The sequence below is a fragment of the Pinus tabuliformis genome, chromosome 3_2 (genome assembly GCF_031772625.1).
Source record: "Pinus tabuliformis cultivar Carrire ecotype Pingquan chromosome 3_2, CPIR1, whole genome shotgun sequence".
Classification (NCBI taxonomy): Eukaryota; Viridiplantae; Streptophyta; class Pinopsida; order Pinales; family Pinaceae; genus Pinus; species Pinus tabuliformis.
The window spans coordinates 710,820,347-710,843,124 of NC_142302.1; positions in this window are offsets into that span (position 1 = coordinate 710,820,347).

Sequence of the window (22,778 nt, forward strand, 5' to 3'; positions counted from 1 at the left end):
ACCTAAAGAGGTCTGAAAGTAAATGAGTACTTTAACCTAAACTTATTAGAAATAAATGCAAAAAAAATAAAAATAAAATCTATGAGCCGCACTGAGGGCAGCCGTATCAAAACTGAATCAATGCATTGTCCTCGGTGGCTTGGTGCAGTGCTTCTATAATAACTGCGCATGGACTTCTGCTCTATTGTAGTTCGGTGGCTTTAAGTGCTTTAACTGTGATTTGAGAGCTGGGATGGGCTTACACCTCCTGACTTGACTTTGCTGGAGGCCAATCAATGCTGACCTGCCTTGGGAACTGAAGATTTCTATTAAAAAATTAACTAATACTCTTTGCCGCTTCATCTCTCCTCTGGTACTCTTTGACAAATGAATTGGGCTAGTTTCTCTCTCGCTGCGGGTCAAATCAAAACTTAATGGTCGCGGTTCGGCCCTTTATTTCCTTTAGAATTGTCTTTTGTTCATCTCAGCATGCCTCGCGAAGAAAAACGGGTCATTCAGCGCCTTTTGGGCTTGCTGGGGGCTGTGCAATGAGGGATTTTCCATTTCGGCCTTTTTCCCGTAGCCATGCGCGATTAGCGCTCACGCATGGAAAACTTCCTCGGAATTTGAATCTGGGCCTCCTAAGCACGACTTTCGCCTTTCGCCTAAAAAATTGATGATGACGTCAGCATGACGTCAGCGTGGGGGACCATGGTACGGTGGATGACGTGGCAGGATGACATCAGCAGGGTGACGTCAGCATGTACGTTGGATGACGTGGTAGGGATGACTCGGCAAGAGGCCGATGTTGTGCAGGTGATGTGGCACGGTGACTCAGCAGGTTCGTAGGATAGGATAGGTGACATGGGGCGCGCGTACAGAAGGTGGAAAGTGGTTTCATCGGACCGCTTTTTGTACGGGGGCAGTATCCGTAAGAGCCCCTTCGATGCAATAGGAAGTGGACAAGTGTCTTTGGGTACAGCGGAAATACTGCCTCGCTATCAGAAGCTAACGACCGAGCATCGGGGCGCCTCCGAAATTGCCGAGAGCCGTCGGATGGGGAGGGCCCGATCCAACGGTGGACAGAGCGTGGAGCTGGTGGGAGAATAATGGATGGGCGCGCGAATATTCGATTTTTGATATAGCGCGGTGGGGAGGGTGAAGACTTAGGAAAATGCGGGTTTTCGTGGGTGTTAAACGAGTGGGGGTCGAATATATATGAACAAAACTTTAGGATAAGGGGATAGAAGCGGTTTTTGTAGGTTTAGGGTTAGGGGAAAAGGTTGTTAACATGACCAGGTGTCACACCAACTCCTGTTAGGACGCGGATGGGTTCATGATAATCCTAGGTGGACTATTATGTCCTAGAACTGATAAATACATAGCTATAATGCTAGAGGATGGGGTATGTATATAGGGGAGTTATTTAGCATAGGTTTAGTAGGGGAAAAGGAAATAGATAGGGGACTATATAATATAGTGAGGAGTTAATATGGAGATAAGGTAAGGAACCTTAAGCCATTTTTGGGGGAATAGGACTTTGTAACAGAAGAATGGAAATCCTTGAGTGAGGCAGATCTTCACCAAGGCTAATGATGTGGAAAATGATGAATAAGAGGCATCAAGCAGATCTTGACCTCTTTGGGAAAATTAGTGAGTGATTTGGGGAATAAGAATGAAAAAGGGGAGTTAGTTATGTCCAACTGGACTTCCTCCAGATGATAAATGCATCATGGCTGTGATCTGAAAAGATATAACACTTAGAAACACAAAATTGATCATGAATCATCATTTTGCAACCTCAAAAACTACCTACCCAGCCTACCATCCTAACATTTTTTCTTCTTTTTGGTTTGGGTGCACTTAGACTTGCAGACCCAACTTTACAGTTTTTTTTTTTTTTTTTTTTTTTTTTTTTTTCTGTTATCCTATCTAAGTCTACACTTATTTCTGCCAAGGGCCCAGATTAAGCAGTTGGGCTCCTTTGATTATCTACCTATCTACAAATCTGCCAAGATTACACTATTTGGACAGATATCATTCTCTACATTCTAAAACAGGAAATTGAAACCTAGGGAGACCAAGTTTAAGCTGTGTGGCCCTCCCTTTCATAGAACAAAATGGTTGAGTCATTAAAATTGGAATTCAGTAGTGGCATTTGGATTGGCACACTTTCACAGTGTCTTCTTTAACCTCTTTTTGAAATATGAAACACTGCAACATGCAAAGTATGACATATTTGGCATGTAAAAATGTCAATCATGAAAAATGAACACCTGTCGCAACAGAAGGCTAACAGGGAGGACAAAAGGTACAACGTGACTGGGCTTGGTACAATCATCTTTCAGAGGGAGTTGGGATCCCCTCTCAGGCTCAATGATGTCATGTTTTTTCTGGGCCTAAAGAAAAATGTCATCTTTGTTGCAGTTAAGACCATGGTTATGATGTGATCTTCAACAAAGGAAAAACATTCCTGAGACACATAGCCATGGGATAGGTGAAGTAGACTGGGGTTCGTGTGAATAACATGTATAATATAGACGTGGAAGACTATGCTGCATTAAGCATTAAGGTGAAGAAAGTGCAGGGCTGTGATGTGTGTGAACTTTGGCACATAATACTTGGCCATTTACATCACGACGCCTTGAAGATTATGTAGAAAATAACCACTAAACTCCCCAAAGGAGCACTTGAGAAACATGATTTACTTTGGGGAAGTACATAAAATCCACATTCCATGATTGGGACAACAAAGCACATGCAATCCTAGAAAGGATCCAATCTAATGTTTTTGGACCTTTCTTGACAACCATCACTACTAGACACAAATATTTTTTCATTTTTATTGATGATTTCTCACGTAAGTTTTGGATCTTTTTCATGCGGAAGAAAGATGAGACACTCTCCAAGTTCAAAGAATTCAAGGCATTGGTTGAGAAAGAAACCGACAAGAAGGTGAAGGCTCTCACTAGCGATAATGGAGGTGAGTACGTGTCGAATGAATTTAAAAATTTCTGTGCAAAAGAAGGAATTCGACGAGACTTGACAACACCCCACAACCCACAACAGAATGGGGTGGTTGAGAGAAAGAACTGTAGAATTGTAGGAGAAGCTAGGGAAATGTTGCATGCCTAAGGTATACCTCTGTATTTGTGGGTTGAAGCATGCAACGCAGGAGTCTATTTGCAGACTATAGTCCTCATCGGATTCTTGGTATGATTACACTGGAGGAGGAAGTTGGATGTGTCACACTTTAGGATTTTTTTTAGCCTCTATTTACTTCCATGTCTCCAAAGAATCAAGGAAGAATCTTGAGCTAACAAAAGAATTGGGGGTATTTTTGGGTTACACAGAAACTCCCCACAACTATCGTGTGTACTTTCCATCCCTCAGAATGAAAGTTGTGCAAAAGGATGCAAAGTTTGATTAGGATAAATCAATGTGATTCTCTCTTGAGATGGAGCTTCAAATCCCACTAGAAGAGGATCTTTTGGCTCCAAAGGAGGAGCCCCGGGAATTTGTGGAGTAGCCAAAAATTGAGGATCACAGATTGGAGACAACCACTCAAGTAGAACCATCCAGAGAAGGTAGGAAAAGAAATAGGGAAGCTTAGAGACTTATGTAGGATGCAAGTGAGACTGTGGGTGCTCCTTCAAATTTATGCACATAGAGAAGGCCACCTGATCGGTAAACTAGTGTTGGATTTAGGGGGCCTGACCTAAGTTCAGATTTAATTAGCCAAACAAATCCTTACACTACTTGCCCTTTAGGAATTAGCCCGCGGAGCGTGGGCTGAAGTCTCACTTGAAGCAGTATGGGGGGATGCTGGAACCAAGTTTCCGCACCCTTGAGATGTCTGAGGTGTTGATTTAGTCCAACTACACCTACCTTCGCATTAGTCGTTTCGCGCATTGTGCTGACCTACAAGACCTTCACGATCTATTATAATCGCCTTCACATAGCCCTAACCAAGGGCTGAGGTGGTTTCACGCTACTATGGCAGCGATCTATACCACAGATCTTACTTATATTCTTAAATATCTTAGTTAACTTCACGTATACTGATACTTTATCTCACATTCACTTGATTATCACAGTCGCATATGTTCGCACATCATATAAATAGTAGAAATACAATTCATACCCAATACATTCAATGCAGAAAACAGGAAATAAATACACAGAAATAATATAAAAGTTATCTTTATTAATGATTCCAACTATTACAGACTCGACTCGCCCTGCGCACTCAGCTGCAGGGGGCCGCGCACTCAGCTACAGAGCCTTCTCTTACCCTATGACCCAAAAGTAGAATTTTCACTTCAGATACTCCGCTATGCTTCTATTCCATGATCATCAATTGATTGATTTCCATTATTGATTTACACTTAGAGCCTCGCTCTACTTTTACAATCCCATGGTCTGCAGACCATGGGTAGATCTCTACAACTGACATTACATTACAAAATTAAGGGTAGACAACCTTATGACTTATTTACAAGCTATGTGCTCTGTGCCCACAAAATGTGGAGTCTTTACATCGAAGTTTCAATTTGTGACCAAAATCTAGGCTTTAAGCCCCAAAACTTTCCTTGGGGGATCGTGCACCCAACAGGCCCCCAACACAAACATCGTGACTCGCCCTCGAGTTACTATGTCGGTGCGGAGATCTTTGTGCGAAGACCTCCCAACTCTGCTTAGACTGCTACAAGATTTGCGACGCAGTGAGTGGCTGCCTATTGTGCTTCCTAGACACGTTGTTCAGAAACCATTGTAGCTGAACTTCTTTCCTGAGTCTGTTCCTGTGTTCCCTGCATATATGCTAGCTTTGATTCAATAGAGGCTGTAATGACAAAAGCCTCATCAATCCATGACTATATGTGCACCTTAAAAACAACTTCCTTGTGTTGCGCAACATCCACCTGCTCCTTGAGCACTTTCGTTTGCTACATACTCACGAGCCTTTGTGTAAGGGAAACCATCTGCATGGTCCCTTTTATTTCATCATACTTCTATTGTAGCTTGTGCGCCTCTATTTCTAGGCCATGTATGTTTGGGTCCTCCTGCAGAGTAGTAAGAACCTCAAACGACTCCTCAAACAACTTTGTAAAGTCTTTCACTGCACTGTTGACCTCCTCTATTGCTGTTGTAATCAAACTGGCGCATTGTTCCTTAACCTCTGGCAAAGTTGAATGTTGCTCCTTCAGTTGTAGTTCGGCTATCTGAAGGTTCAGTTCCAACTGAACGTTAGCCATCTCTTCCTTTTCCTCACGCACCCCTGCTACTAGTTTCCGAATGCGAGCCTCCGTTGGTTCCTCTGCTTGGATGGCTAGCTCTGGGACCATTCGACAGACTTTTTCAGTCACCTGCACTAGCTATCGGTTCTATGCCACGACCTCATCACACTGCAGGCTCAACTGTTTAATGTTGATGCGATGCTCGCTCATGACCTGGAGCACGCGACCTAACCTGGCTCAAAGTTTTGCAGTAACTCCATACCACGAAACATAGAGTGTCTCCTGAGGGAGCATAGCCATATTTATTCCAACTCCCTTCAGCCTGCTGACCATAGGCCTGTTGGCCTCATTTTCTGTCATTAGTGCTCCCTCTGGCAGCACTATAGTGTTAGTCACCTTGGCGCACAACACTTCGTCGGTCACAGCTGTGCATAGTGTGAGGCTGGTTAACATAGTACCAGCCTATGGAGTGCACACCTGCAACTACTATATCTGCACTCAGAGAGCCTCCAATGTCGTCTGGTGTTCTTCCGCAAACTTTTGGAGGGCCTCCGTGGTGATGTCCCTCACTATCTCCCCAATTTCATGTAGATACCCCTTAGAGAGGGTGATCGGGTCAAAAGAAGTATTTGAGGCCTTCGACTTCTTCTGCAACCCCACCTTCTCTCTTGGATGCTATCGTTTCAACTATGTGGACGTTGTTTGTGGGTCCACGCCACCTTCCTCTAGATCTGTTTCCTATTCGGGCGAAGGCAACTTTTGGCCTTCACGCTCCTTCTCTGCTACCTTCTGCTACCTTTGCAACATCCTATGCTGCTTGGGCCTTCGATACTATTACTTCATTCCAACACTTCTCTGCCAATTGCGCCATCTACAATTTTGCCTCGTCCTTCTTCCTCTGTGCAGTCGACTTCTCTGCTTCCACCATGGAGCTAGACAGTGTGCGCCACTCTGGCACCTATGACACAAGGATGGTGAATATGACATTGTCTTTCGCTAGATAAGGTAGCTCTTTCCATGCCTTCACGGGGTCCTTCCTCACCCTAATGTACACATGATGAAAGTCTGCCTTGAACTCTGCGAAGCTCTGTATACTGTTATAAACAGTCGGTGATAACCGTAGCTTGCGATTAATCCCCATTTTGATGTTCATCTCCATGAAAACCCAAAATATTTTGCTGTCTTTGATCCACTGCACATCTCTATTTGCCCACAGCGAAGTATACTTCGCTTCCTCCGGAAGATCTTAAGCAATTGTTGGGAATTGGCTGTCCTCGGGCAATTCCCGTGCCACCAACACTATGGATAGCAGAAGCCATGCACAGTGGAAAGTCTTCCCCCGCTCATGTGCCTCGCGACAGTTCTCAAGGAACTCCCAGCATAAGTAGTCTGCCCAATTAAACTGGACCGCTTCTGCGCATTGCATGGCAAGTGCAACCACTGTTGCGGGCACCTCATCCGCACGACACTTCTCCATAACCTTTCCGGCCAATATTTTCATCACGACTTTAACTGCATCATTGTTAATGCTGGAAATCATGTACCCTCTCTTCTTCTTCTCCAGCTTGAACTTCTTCTTCATTGCCTCCGCAATGGCCAAATTGTCATCTATATTTGATGGATCCTCCCCTTTGCAAGAGAGCTAGGTAATTTTTTGGATTAAGTGGTTCGTGATGGGGATGGTCTCCTCCAGCCACAAGCACCCATTATGCACCAGGAAGAGCAGCTGCCTGATAACGAAAATAGTCACTGGGGCGTGATGGTAATGCAACACCCAGAGCAAGTTTAACAATCCTACCTTTTCTACACCTCTCAGCCACTGGCGTGGCTCCAACTTGATGACTCCGAGCCGTGTGTTTTTCTTTTGGCGCATTAGCTACATGGTTACCAAATTTGGGAACTTCTCGTGGTTCGTGAGATCCCAGTCTTCAAATTTTAGCACAGGTACTCTCCCCAAGTGCGGTCCATCAAAAAATAATGTCGTTGAGGAGCAGTGGAGTCTACAGAGAGATTTTGCTCTCATCTAGGTCTTTGGGCACCCTTGCTTTCCCCTTCTGTGGAGGAACATACATAAGCAACTTGGTCAGAGTGTCCGTACCCTAGGTTTCCACCTCCATCTCTACGTCCTCCTCCTCCTCTACCAGGATTTCTTCAAAGTCTTCCTCCTCCTCATTGGCTTCCAAGTTGATAGCCTTCCCCTTTTCTTCCATAGTAAGCCTAGTTCTCAGCGGGTTTCTAGGGGACACATGCACTGGTACCATAGGCTGCTTGTCTTTCTTGGGTCTCAGCGTGTGCAGCGATTTAGGGATTTCTGCAACTATCCTAGCACTTTCTGGGGCTTCTCCTACCATTATGGCCTACACGACCTCCTCAATAGTCATTGCTCTGATATCCATGGCTTCCTTAGGTGCTTCCATACTGCTATTCCACAATTCTCTCAATGACTCGGGTAAGTGCTCAAACAATGACTTCGACTTCAAAAGATCAAACAAATCTGGGTTCATGAATATTTGGGTGCGTAAGAGCTCAATTCTCAAATGGCCAAGTGTTTTTTGTTAGACAACCCTTTGCAATTTATAGTTCCTTTTGAATTTTAATTCGACCATTCCCCCCACATTCAGTCCATTAATGCTCACTTGGCGGCATATTTTCAAGAATCTGGTCCATAAAGTTCGCCTTAATTGCCTACTGCCCGCTCCATTTGGTCTCAAGCCAAGCATCACATCGTGAATAGTGATTGTAACGGTCACTTTCTAACCAACCCGCGCGGTAGGGCAACTACACTCGTGCTGTCGCGGATCCTATGAAACTTCGCTACTGCGTGCAGCCTTGACATCGCACAGATCCTAGGTAGAGTAGTTTATAGTCACGCGCCTCCTTTCAGCTACTTGGAGCACTAAGACTATGCTTCCTGTGGCTAGTCAGATGGTCGGGTCACCTGTGTACACTTTCAAATGACTTCCATTGACTTTTCTTGGGAAGAGTTCTCCATTTAACTTTACCAACTGCACCACGCCACCATCTGTGATCTCCTTAATAACAAACGGTCCCAACCAATGAATTCTGAGCTTTCTTAAGAATTGATCAAACTGACTATCATATTGCAACACCAAATCATTCACCTTGAAGGTGTGCAACTTAATATGTCGATCATGCCAGGCCTTTTCAAGGTGCTTTTGTACTTGCTGGTGAAATCTAGCCAAAAACCGTTCTTCTTCAAGCTCCTCCAATTGCACAAGCCTCTTCTCCAGGGCTCCATGGTTCATCATACCTGTGAGCGCCACTATGCACAAACTAGGTATGATGTACTCCATAGGAATTATGGCTTCTACTCCATAGACCAGCCTAAAAGGAGTCTGTCTCATCAGTTTCTTGCATGTCATCCTATAAGACCATAATACTGTGGGTACGTGCAGGTCCCAATCACTTCGCTGCGCATTACATACCTTGTTCAGTGCATTGCGTATCTTGTTGAATTCTCTCGCGTGGATAACCTTCTGCGCGATTGTTCTTCCTACATAGTGTTTCCCAACATTGAGAGCCATTTGCTCATTCACCCCCCCCCTCCCCAACACATGCTTATTGATCATACATTTCAACGCGAAGTTCATGTGCATCCACGTAGGTTATTTTCCACATGCCTGCACCCACGTAGGTTGTTTTCCATATGCTTGCATGCCCGTGGCCAGATGCGCACGCAGCTATCATGTCTATTGTATTTGTTTGTCAATCACACTCCAGTCTTCCCAAATTGTGTGCGCATCATCCTTCTACACTCGCACCAGTTGTTAAAGCTCCCTTTGTGCATACCCCACCACCTCATGAGTGTAGCACGTAGTACCCAATCCAAAGCCTGGAAGCGTTGATTTTCTGGAACCTCCCTTTCAAATTTATTCAAGAAGGTGTCTACCTCACTTAGGCCATCATAAATAGGTAGGTCTCTTACTTATGTCGATATACAGTGCAATGACCTTGTCACCATATGACAATTCAGTGTAGTTACCTCATGTAACTGATTCTGCCATCGCTCTGTCTCCTCGACTGAATCCGAAGTATAGGAGCTTTTGCACTCCCATGCAATCCCATAGTGGGATTCACCCAGTCCTAGTTTCACGATGTTATCTTATAGATGCGGTCCAAATCATCATCACTTTCATAGTCGTGCAACAGCTTTGTATAGCATGATCCTTTAGTAGGATCCAGGGGTATAACTACGCATAGTGACTTCTTCTCAAAAATCATCTTGCGCTTCTTTAGATTAATCACCTCACTCATGTCAGTGGCCTAATCAATTTCTAAGAGCGCAGGGTAGGAAATGCTGTCATCAACAATCTCTATCACTTCAAATTCTTCTAGCGTGCTCGCTCCCTCAATGTCCATGGTTATGCCCTGCAATCACCCCATGGGTATTATTTTTTGTTGGTTCACCATTCACAGTTGAATAGGAGACCACTGCAGCGTAGGTCTCCCGATTTTCTCCCATGTCTACTTTGGCAGAACATTCACATCCGATCCTAAATCTAGGATAACTTGATCCATCTCATATTATCCAATCTGCACGGTTAGTCTCATTTCACTTCCCATTCTTGTCTTGTGTTTTCCGATCTTCCTAACTACGCACAGTTCTCCTAGCGCAGTCCCAACGAATTTGTTAAAGAGTTCCTGTAACTCTTTTACAACTTTACTGTCGCGCAATAACTTCATACATGTCTCGAGGAACGTTGTGAGCATAGATGGGTCCATCTCTAGCTCTGATTTATCTTTTCTTTTTGAAGTGTAGGCCTTAGCAAAGCTCTTCTTAGCTTCCACGAAAGTCTCCTAGGTACGCTCCAAATCAAACTCCGCTTCTTTCGCCAGATATTTGTGAACCCAAGTACCATCTTCTAGTTGTTTTCCTTTGTCATCTCCCATCGTGATTCCACTTTGGAGCACAATGTTTACATTCAGATCTTCCTCATGTGGGTCAAACCTCATCATTTGCAGGTTCTAAGTCGGGGGAGGTGATAACACTCCTTTTTCAGGTATCCTAGCTATCAGTGTAGGAAAATCTTCAGTCTCGTGATCAAACAAGGTGCAATACAAACATCACAGTCATGTTGAATTTGTACAATCACGAGCATAATGTCCTGGCCCTCCACAATTTTATCATATCAACTGTTCACGACCCCTTCCAGGTCCTCCTCTGCCTCGGCGTCGTCTGCGCCCTTGAAATCTTGTTCGCACCATTCCTACATTCTGGTCAAGGGGCCGTGTTTTGGCCTGAACTCTATAGGTGGGAGTTCTATCCATCATTAACTCATAGCTTCTACAAGTGCACTCATTGTGTCCTACCAATATACAAAAGTTGCAGAACAATTGTTGTGAATTTTGTGTATACTTTTGTAACAAATGGCAGTTGTCTGTGGCATGTTTTCCATCTATTTGACAAATCGTGCACAACAAAGCAGGTGCTGTGCTAGGTCCTGCTTGCACTTTTGGGCTTAAGGGCATTGGTCCTCCTCCTGCGAGATAATTTGCAAAAACCAGGCAGTGGTCCTTATCATGATCCTGACCCTTGCATTTTATGCACTATACCTCTTCACACACTTCTGGTCGAGTTGTCTTGTCCTGTTTCAGACTCTACATCTCCAGGCATAAATTCTTCAGCTGCACGTGGATTTGTTGAACTCCCAAGTTGGGATCCTACATCAGGGTCTCCTGCAGCCTCACATGATCTCTAAGGCCTCTGCCTGAGTTGTTAGCTTTTGCTGTGATAGCGCACTCCTCAGATGCGGTGTTAGTGATGCTACAAACCATTCGCGATGTTGCCCATCTGTTAGATTCATATTAGCTTCGTGAATCTTGCATTTCAGTCTTTGATCCAACTCCCAAGGAGTCTCTCCTTGTATCATTGTGATCTTTTTGAATCTAATGATCGACTATGCTTCAGACTTCAGCCTGCTAAATTCTCTGTTTAGTGCTACTTGGATATCTGCGATTCCCATATTTTGATTATCATTGGAGTGCTTAATATACCAGGTCAGTGCATGGTCCTGTAGGGTGCTAACCATTGTCTCTTTCTTTATATTATCATCTGTAACTCCTTTTTCTTCCTATATGGCTCTTACAACGAACCAAAATTGGTCTGGATCCTCATTTCCTAATCCCTTGAACATAGGCAACTTTACTGTGCGTTCCATATTGAATCGCGGTGGTGGTGGAGCTGGTACGGGTGAAGATGGAGGTGATGGCAGTGAAGCTGGCGACGGTGTGGGTTGGGGTGGTATTCGTGGAATTATTTGCCTTATCATATGGATCAAACTTTGTGGCGAAACCTTCACGAGCTCTTCCTCGTCCCCTCGCGGAGGTGAAATCAAGGGGCTAGTTTCTGGTCCCTTACTTCCTTCGTTCTTGTAAGTTTTTCCACTACACGTAGCCCTGAACATCAAGGTAACTTCATAACCCTCTTTTTGTAAGGACTCTGGACACCACATATCTCCACAATGGTATGATATTGTCCACTTTGGGCCTAATCCCTCATGGATTTGCTTTTGTACTTACCCCAAAAGGCCTCATACCAATGGAGATATTTGTCCATCCTTATATATCCATGATCCTCCCCACCTCTAGTCAATGTGGGACTTTGGTCATATACCCAAAAATCCTCCCCTCGAACAAAGGACCATCGAGCCTCCCCTCAAACGATTATCCATCCGTCCACTCTCTACCAACCAGGATTCTCCGCTCCAATGCGTTGGAAGCACACACCTTACATGGAGCACCACCTGCCTCGAGAGCTTGCTCTATCCCAGGTCAACTCCTCTTCACCGTGTTGGGACCAGGACACGTCCATGAAGAATCCGGAGCACACCACCTGTCTAACCGAGCTCATCCATGGATCCCATCGTGATATTATCGGGGCCCACCACCTTCGTTCGGTATTCTGAGGATTCATCCACTTGGCTAACTTCAGGGCATGGCTCTGATACCACTTGTAAGGACACTGGACACCACATATCTCCACAATGGTATGATATTGTCCACTTTGGGCCTAAGCCCTCATGGATTTGCTTTTGTACTTACCCCAAAAGGCCTCATACCAATGGAGATATTTGTCCATCCTTATATATCCATGATCCTCCCCACCTCTAGTCAATGTGGGACTTTGGTCATATACCCAACACTTTTCACACAATAGCATTTTAATCCAAGTATTCAAAGACTTTACGTACTTAGCTCGTGGTCCCTTGAGAATGCATCACTCTGCCTCCCTATAGCTAACTAAGGTGTCAACTGTGAACTCGGTAATGAATCCTACTATAATCTGATCGAGCCAATGATCAGTGATGCACATGATATTATCCTCCGATGCTTCCAACCTTCACACTAACTCTGGGGTCCACATAATAGGATTGTTGAGTATCCACCTTCCGTGGCTATCTGCTAGCTTCGCGATCCACTCATACAACTCAGTAGGGAAATACGCAAAGAAAATTTCATGGATCTCTGTGTACAGGTAGCAGTCTAACCACTCTTCTTTTGTTAGTCACGGGTTCCTGTTCTCTTGCGCCGCAAACTCGTGAATATTTCTGTCAGCCTTCAATTTCCTTCTTAGTTGGATTCCAATGATACGACATCAGACATCTCTATGTAGATTCTGGTCCCGACAACGGAACCATTTGTTGGCTTGAGGGGGCCTGACCCAGGTTCAGAGTTAATTAGCCAAACAAATCCCTACACTACTGGCCCTTTCGGCATCAGCCCACGAAGTGCAGACTAAAGTCTCACTCGAAGTAGTATGGGGGGATGCTGGAACCAAGTTTCCGCACCCCTGAGATGTCTGAGGTGTCAATTTAGTCCAGTTGTGCCTACCTTTGTGCACTGTGCTGACCTGTGAGACCTTCACAATATTTTATAATTGCCTTCGTGTAGCCCTAACCAATGGCTGAGGTGCTTTCTCGCTACTATGGCAGCAATCTGCGCTATTTCTCCTAACTATACTGCAGATCTTACCAATATTCTTAAAGATCTCAATTAACTTCATGTAAATAGATACTTTATCTCAAATTCACTTAATTATCATAGTCTCATATGTTTTTGCAACATATAAACAATAGAAATGCAATTCATACCTGATACATTCAATGCAGAAAACAGGAAATAAATACATAGGAATAACATAAAACTTCTCTTTATTAATGTTTCCAATTGTTACAGACTCGACTCATCCTGCGCACTTAGCTGCAGGGGTCTGCGCACTCATCTGCAGACTACTAGGCCTTTGCACACTCAACTGTAGAGCCTTCCCTACCCTACGACCCAAAACTAGACTTTTCACTTCAGATACTTCGCTGTGCTTCTATTCCATGATCATCAATTGATTGGTTTCCATTATTGATTTACACTTAGAGCCTAACTCTATTTATACAATCCCATGGTCCGCGGACCATGGGTAGATCTCTACAGCTGACATTACATTAAAAAATTAAGGGTAGACAACCTTATGAATTATTTACAAACTACGCGCTCCGCACCCACAAAATGTGGAGTCTTTACATTGAAGTTACAATTTGTGACCAAAATCTGGGCTCTAAGCCAACTTTCCTTGGGGGATCTCGCGCCCAACAACTGGCTACATGGATCTAATGACTAAACATGTAGAGATTGAGCCATCCTATTTCAAGGAATAAGTAGGTAGATTTGTATGGGTTGATTCATTGGTGGAGGAATACGAATCATTGTAAAGAACAATGTTTTGGAAGTGGTCCCAAGACCAACAGATAAATAAATAGTGGGTTCAAGATGGATCTTCAAGGTAAAGCATGCAGTAGACAAAAGCATAGAGAAGTATAAGGTTAGATTTGTGGCCAAGGGGTACTCTCAAGTTGAGGGAATTGATTACGAGGATACCTTTTCCCCCATAGTAAGGTACTCATCCATTAGATCAATTCTTTCTTTGGGTGCACAAATGGGGTGGAAGTTCCACCAAATGGATGTAGAAACAAAATTTCTCAATGGGGTTATTGAGGAGGAGGTGTACATTGAGCAACCAGAAGGTTTTGAGACATTTGATCGGGAGTCCCATGTGTGCAGACTCAAGCAAGTGTTGTATGGTCACAAGAAAGCACCCCATTCTTGGTACATTAGGATTGATAGCTATCTCACTAGTTTGGGCTTCACCAAAAGTGAAACCGATGTAAATCTTTATCACATCTTGGTAGAAGGTAAATTGCTTGTTATTGGCTTATATGTTGATGATTTAATTTTAACTAGTGATGAGAAACTAATCATATCTTGCAAGGAGGACCTTGTAAGGGAGTTTGGAATGAAAGACATGGGTATCTTGCACTACTTCCTCAGGTTGGAAGTATGGCAAGGAAATGGGGAGCTTTTTGTCTCTCAAGGAAAGTATGCAAATGAGATACTACTGAAGTTCCGCATGGAGAGTTGCAAACCCATGGAGGCACCTATAGCGACCAACGGGAGGAAGTATGATGACACTTTAGGTGAGGAAGTGGATGCTACCATTTATCAACAACCAGTGGGTTCACTCATGTATCTTGTGAACACACAACCAGATATGTGCTATGCAATCAACCAGCTAAGCCAAGCTATGGTTAAGCCAACTTATCTAAAATTAAAAACTTGAAAGTTTATTAAGAATTTTGAAATAATTTTATGTCTTGTGGGCAATGGATCAAGTTGCAAAAGTACATAAACTTAGTTTTTTAAAACTCAGTTTGCAGAAATATAATAGAGAAAATTGAACCATGAACAACAACACAAAACAATAATTTGATAACAAAGTTCACCCCTCCTGGGCTACATCTCTAGGTCCAGCTTCCAATGTTGGACCTATTCAATTATATGCTCCAATATGAAATTACATTAGTTTACAGTGCTCAAATTGCAAAAATAGTGCTTCCAATGGATTCAGAATGGTCAAAAAATCCCATCCAGGTTATTCTTAAGTTCAAAAAGGTTTAAAAATGAGCAATATATGCCTCCTTGAATAAATTTCACAAATCTACAATTCTGGCTAATCTTCCTATGAAATTTTCCTTTCTGGCCAACCATAGAGTGACAATTTCACCTGCCATTGGCGAAATTCTAACCGAAAAAGGGTGAAATTGTTGCCTACTTAACCATGCCAGTATCCCTTAAGCATCGGTCAAGGTCACATTATCACCATGTGGTCAGTGGTCGGGGCTAACCACGTCCCCCCATCGATCTACTCCCTTCTGTCTCGAAATATGGTCATATAGTGGTTCATGGGACCGAGGGCTGACGTGGGCCAAGTGCCACCCAGTCCGCCCCTTTTGTCGTGATATTGGTCATATGGCACCAATAAAACTGGGGCCAAGGCTTAATGACCCCTCCCCCTTTGCTAAATCCTCCATGTAGTCATATGGGTGCTAATAAACCAGGGGTTGGGGCTAAGTGCCCTGCCCCCCTCCCGCCAGCGCGCCAACAGTTGTAATTGAAATGTCACCGGAGTTGCATATGGGGTAAGAACTAATGGCATGGCCTGATGGTAAAGCATTGAGTTATGTTATGGTAGGTCGAGGGGTAGAACCTTACTGAGGCCCTTGGTTCGATTTACAAAAATTTTGTCCAACCACAGAGGGCCACATGGCACCCTCTCATTAGGCCACGTGGTGCCTCATAATTGCCCCACATCACAACCAAAATAACCAGTGAGATTGTGCCATTTGTCTCAGTACGAACCTGCCACTTATCAAGCTTGGGTTATTTCATACTATTTGTTTTGCCTTTCCAGTCAACAATTGGCATCAGCGTACTGTCTGCCTAGTAAGCAACCTAGTTAACCCTATTACTCAAGTTTTTTAGTTATTTGGCCAAAACTTCATAACATCATAATTTGAGCATATGATGTCGGTTTGAAACGATTCAAGAATAGTTGGATTTAGGATGATGAGCGCTATGATTTGGCACTAGTTCCAAAAGATTTAGAGCACTTTCACCATTGAGCATTTTTTTGATCCCCTAGATCACCAACCAAATTATTTTGGAGGGCAACAAAGCATGTTTTACGGTACCTTAGAGGCACTACCCAGTTTGGACTATGGTACAAGCAAACAAAGGGAGTGAAGTTGTGTGGGTTCACAAATGAATATTGGGTGGGGACTCCATCAGACTTAAAGAGTACATCAGCTGAAATTTTTAGCATTGGGTCTGTAACTATTTCCTGATACAGCAAGAAGAAAATATCTGTGGTGCTCAGCTCAGCAAAATAAAAATACCTTGCAACAAGTCACGCAACATGTGACTCAAGTGATCTGGATGAGAAAGATACATGTTGGGTTGTTTAGTTAGATGATGGATCCAACTTTGATCTACTGTAATAATCATAGTTACATCAAGCTCTCTGAGAATCCTATTTTTCATGATTGATCCAAGCATATAGAGATTCATTATCACCATTTACAAGATTGTGTGCAAAGGTGGATAATGTTGCTACAATACATTCTGACAGAGGAACAAGATGATGAAATTTTAGAAAAGGCCTTGTCAAGAGAGAATTTTGAGTTCCACAAGTGCAGGATAGGGGTGGTTGCTAATCCCTTTCTTGCTGAGTGGGAGTGTTGAAAAATGCAGCAAGAAATTCTCAATTTGATTTTGCCTTGATTAAATTGAGAAAATACGAATTTCCACATCAACATATGACTTGGATGCAATTAACTTGTGTGACATGACTTGTGTCACCCAATTTACTCAGTAAATTTGAGTTGTAGGAGTTAGAGTTCAGTTAAGCATGTGTGATTGGTAATTTGTAGCAATATAATTCAGTTGTCTCAAGTTGTTTTTAGTTAAAATAGTTCCAACTATTGGAGGAATTAGTGGAAGGTCATTTGTGTAGTGAGAATTTAGTCAAACTCAATGATCATCCAGTTCACTGACTAATCAACCAAAAATAGCTAGTGCATGTAGAGAATTCGAGTTCCCCATATGTGGTGGAGATTCCAAGGAAATGTAACATCAGTTGTAGACTAGTCTCGAGTGAACAGGTGTTGCATGCAGTCAGATGATCAACCTTGGGAATTGCGCAATCCGTTTTGGAGAAATTCCTAAATATTAGTGGCCTAATTTCTTAGGAATTGTGCAAGGAAATAGGGGCTCAAGCAAAGGAAAAAAATGATTAAATCTAGGTTAGAGCTTCTCAGTGAGTAGAGAGATAGGTTATTCACTTGCAGGTTGTGCTCATTTGGGCAAAGCAATTGTAATACATCTCCATTAATTAGATTAATTCAAGCAAGCATTGGGGTTTTTAGCAGATTGCTTGCCCCGGGAAAATTATTGTGTGCATGTGTGTTATTTCTTATTGCATGTCTAAAATTTTTGTTCTAATTATGAATCAACTTCCACAGAGCAGCAGAGTAGGTTTATGTCTTGTGATTTGATTAAAACTTCATGAGAAGTTGCAAATCTACACCATAATTTCTACATATATGTAGTTCAGATTGAAGATCATTCTAATAGTAAGAAAAAAACTTCCATAGAATATTATCCCTTTATATAAAAGTATAAGGATTTTTTTCATGAGGAAATCATAGGACTACCTCTAGGAAGGGACATAGCTTTCACTGTAGATTTTATCCCTAGAGCGGTCCTAGCATATAAATCTCCATACATAATGAGTGTTCCAGAATTGATGGAACTAAAAGTGTAGCTATAAGAGTTGTTAGACAAAAAAATACAAGACCTAATGTGTCACCTTGGGGTGCACTAGTCTTATTTGTGAAGAAGAAGGATGGAACCCTTAGACTCTGCATAGACTATTGGCATCTTAACAAAATGGCAATCAAGAATAAGTATCAATTACTTAGTATTGATGACCTATTTGATCAAGTCAAAGGAGCTACTATATTCTCAAATATTTACTTTATATTTGGTTATAATCAAATCATGATTAAAGATGAAGAGATTCATAAGACAAATTTTAGGATACGGTATGGGCATTATGAGTTCATCATACTTCCTTTCAAACTCACTAATGCACCAAGCATTTTTATGTGTTTGATGAATATTGTAGTTAGGCCCTATTTAGACAAATTTTTCGTTATGTTTATCGATGACATCTTAGTTTATTCAAAGAACAAGGAGGAACATGACCAACATTTTCCAATTGTTCTCCAAACACTCAAAGAAAATAAAATGTATGCCAAATTTAGCAAATGTGCATTTTATCAAACATATTCATTATTTGGTGCATGTTATATCTGAAGAGGGGATTTTTGTGGATCCAAACAAGATAAAGGCCATTATGGAGTCCTCAGTGAGTAAGGATGTGGTTGATATCAAGTCTTTCATGGGGATCATAGGTTATTATAGGAGGCTCATAGAGGGGTTTTCCAAATGATCTTACCTAATTACTTGTTTACAAAAGAAGTGAACTAAATTTTATTGGAATAAGAAATGCCAAGACAACTTTGAAAAATTGAAGAAATTATTGACTTTTCCCTAATTTTAATGATATTTGACCCCAAAAAAGACTTTGTAGTCGATACTGGTGCTTTTAAAGAAGGGTTGGGAGGATTATTAATGTAAGAAGGTCAAGATAAAAAATCTCAAAAAATTAAAGACCATGAAAGAAATTATGAAATCCATGATCTGGAATTAGAAACTATGATTCATGCCTTGAAAATGTGGAGGAACTATGTTATAGGGAGGATATTTTAGCTGAAAACTAATAATATTAGCCTTAAATATATCTTTGACTCGCCAAACTTAAATTCTAGGCAAGCATGGTGGTTGGTATTCCTTAGTGAGTATGAATTTGAAATAATACACATTCAGGGGGAAAAATCAAAATAGAAATTCCTCTTAGCAAGAAACTAAATCAAATTTGTACTATTTCTCCAAGTATTTGGAAAATAGATTTGAATAAAAAGGTAAATGTAGTTGTAGATTTTGATGAAGAATATGTTAAATTCAAGGATAAAATTAAAAAATCAGATTCTCAAGATGAGGAAGGAAATAATTTTTCAGTTAATGAAGAGGGTTTGATGATGTATAGAGAAAAAATTTATATACCCAAGATCAAAACATAAAATTGTTTATCCTTGATGAGTTACATAAAATCGTATACCTAGACATATTGGTTATCATAAGCTAATAATCATGCTAAGAAAGGAGTTCTATTGGCCTAATTTGAGGTAAAAAACAACATAATGTGTATTTTGTCGTTGCTGCACCACTCTCCAAATTTTTCCTACATTCAAATTTTGGAGCCTCCTTATGATCATGTCGTCCTTCATTTTACGCCATTAATGTCATGCTTAGACATGTTGTTTAAGTTTTCAAGTCCTCCTTTACAAATATTAAGTGTCAAACTGCTTGTTTTCACATGCCCAACCCTTGATGTCTTCGCAAGCATACTTTCAAGATAGGCTAAGCGCACTTCATAGTGACGGTGACTACACAACCCTTGCTCATAGTCACTACACAATCCTTACTCACAGTGATTGTGTAGTCCCTACTCATAGTGATTGCGCAGTTCTTGATCTCAATGATTGCATAGTTTCTACTAATAGTGATTACATAGTTCTTACTCATAGTGATTGCATAATTTCAAGTGACATTGTAAGGGAATCCTCCATAGATAGTGATTGTGCACTCTTTGTTGACAGTGATAGTGTACTTCTTCAAGTTAGTACTATCACACCTCTTAGTGGCAGTCAATTCAATCTTGACTCCTAGTTTCTCGACATCACTAAGCGCACTCATGGATCTTAACCATAGTTGCATGTCTTCTCTCCCTATATAAAGAGTCTAGTCTAGAGCTCCATTTCACATTCATATTTCACTTTTGAGCTCTGCACGCTTTTGGAGTACAAGAATCATTCTCTCACTTGTGGTTGTAAAAGCCCCGTCTTTAGGGTGATTTTATTAACTCTCTCTTTTGCTTTTGCAAGTGTCTCTTTTATTTTATTTTTCTCTTACATGTGTCTTTATTTTTCTCTATATTTTGCAAGTGTTGCTTCTGCCCACTATCACTCTTGCATCTATCACTTGTGCTTTCCTTTGTTTTTGCATGTGTCACTTTCGCCTATTTTCACACATCCTAAGAGCACCTTGACACACCTTCTAGTGGTAGCTCCAACACACTCCCTTGCGTTAAGTGATCCTATTTTTTATTAGAACATGTTTTGGAAACATTCTCATGGCACAATTCACCTTTTTGTTATAGTCGACACTTGTGTCGTAAAAATGTATCTTAAGTGTCACACTTTGAGACAAGTGTTATTTTACTATTGTTTCATTGTATGATTGTTGGTTTTGGGTATTGCATATCTTCTTACTACGTTCATGGTTGTATATGTGTGTGCGATCATGTTTAAGACCTGATATATGATCTCACTCCTTGTCTCATTTATCTCGCACTTAGTCAATTTTGGAGTTCTTCCATGTCCTCAAATCTTGAAACACACTCAACTTCTAGCCCAGTGAAAAATGCACTACAAATTCCTAAGCCTCAGTGATGAGATCCTTATCTTCTAGATCTACACATTTCACCCTTATCGTGTAAAACCTCCTTTAATGCGCATTGAGCAACCTCAAATCATAGTCACTCAACCTTATTGCTTATGCTTGCTCAGCTGTGCAAGTTTGAACCAACCCCATCTTGGATTTCAAATTGTGAATTCTCAGTGGATAGTAGGGCCATCTTTGGACCCTTATAGTGATCAAATGAACAATCCCTTAATCCTCTGCTTCAACCACTATGCACTGCAAAGTCATAGTGCCCAAGCTTGCCACCCTTGTCTCCTGAACTTATCCACTATGCAATGCCTTAACCAAGTCTTTCATTCATTGTGCATTACAAAATTTTAGTGAGTAGTAGGTTCATATTTCATACCTTGCAGTGCTCAACTGAACAACACTTAGACCCTTCTTCTCAATCACTTTTTACTTCACATTTTTAGTGAACAAGCTTTCCATCTCTGCCTCTAGGACCTGCGCAATGCACACAAGCATGCATATTCCTTCCTTGTCACTACACGCTGCACACTCCTAGTTAGTAGTCCTTCACTTCTTTCATCCTAACCCTATGCATAGAGCCAAAGAATGCCTCTCTCTCTCAACCATTGCACATTGTCCCATCACAACTAACATTTTGCATAAGAAAACAAGGTAGACTAGGTGATCCTAGGGATTTATGTTTTATTTTCATGAGTGAACTTCATTTGCAAGTGCTATCATCATATCATGGAAAGATGATGATCAAGGAGGTAAGCATGAAGAGGTTCCAAAGAACGACAATTTTGGAGATAAGAGACAAAGATGTTATCATGTAGGATAAAATGAATCTTGGGCTATGACAGAGAGATGGAAACTTATGTTGACTGTTGAAAATGCAACAAGAAATCCTAAATTAATTTTGTCCTTGAATTAAATTGGGAATTAAATTGTAATTCCACATCTCATGACAACTTGTAATAGTTAGCTAAGTTAATTTGACCTAGTTGGCTCAGTTAATTTGAGTTAGGAGTCTAACTAGAGTCATGTAGAGTGTCTCCTACTTTTTAGGAGTCCTGGTTGAGTTTATTTTGAGTTGTAATTATTTAATTTAGTTTAACCGAGTTAAATTCAGTCAAACTAGTTCCAACTAATGGAGGAATTAGTGGGAGATCTAGTAGTGGGGTCTAACCTATAGTAGTGGGGTGTAACTAGCACTAATCAACTAGTAAAATGAAGATTCACTCATAATTAACTCATGCATGTCAGATCAGAGAAAGATCTAGTTGAGATTAGAGTTCAGGGTCAATGTACTATCAGTTGTATAATCATCTAAATTGCACAGGTGGTGCATGAAATTAGAGGAAGGCCTATGAGGATTGTGCAATTCATATTTATGGAATTTACCATATAAATATGGGCTAATTACCTACGAAATTGCGCAAGGAAATAGGAGCTTGGAAGGCAGTAGAATTGGCTAAGTATTGGATTCAACTTGTCTGGGAAGCAATGAGATAGATAGAGATAGAGAAGAGGTTTCCTGGTCTTGAGAAAAGCATTGTAATATTCTCACATTTTCTGATTAATGAAATATATAGATAGCAAGGGTTTTTAGTTGTGGCTTTCCTCAGAAAATTATTGTGTTATGAGTGATTGAATTCTTTCTCTTTTATGCTTCATGATTTCATCGAGAACTATTGTTCCAATTGATGAGTAGAGTAGATTTAAGTCAATTGTTTTAGCATACTACAATATGAAATTTGAATCTGCAAGAAATTTATACATGGTATCAGAGCCGAAATCACTATAGAAGAGGAGAATACAAGTTTTTCTTTTGCAGGAGAAATCAAATTTGCATTATTATACTTCAGAGCCAGCAGGATGTCGTTCTACGGATTGAGACTCAAATATGCCCTTGAGGGTAGTTCGAACTATATTGCTTAGAAGGATAGGATGGAGGAAGTGTTGCAAAACAATGGGCTTAAGGAATTCATAAATGTTATAGGGAAAAGTGTCTATATATAACTGCTCTATCCCACTAAGGTGTGACAACTACCTTAGAAAAAAACAGAGAAAAACTATTTTCGTTTTTCCTTTATGAAT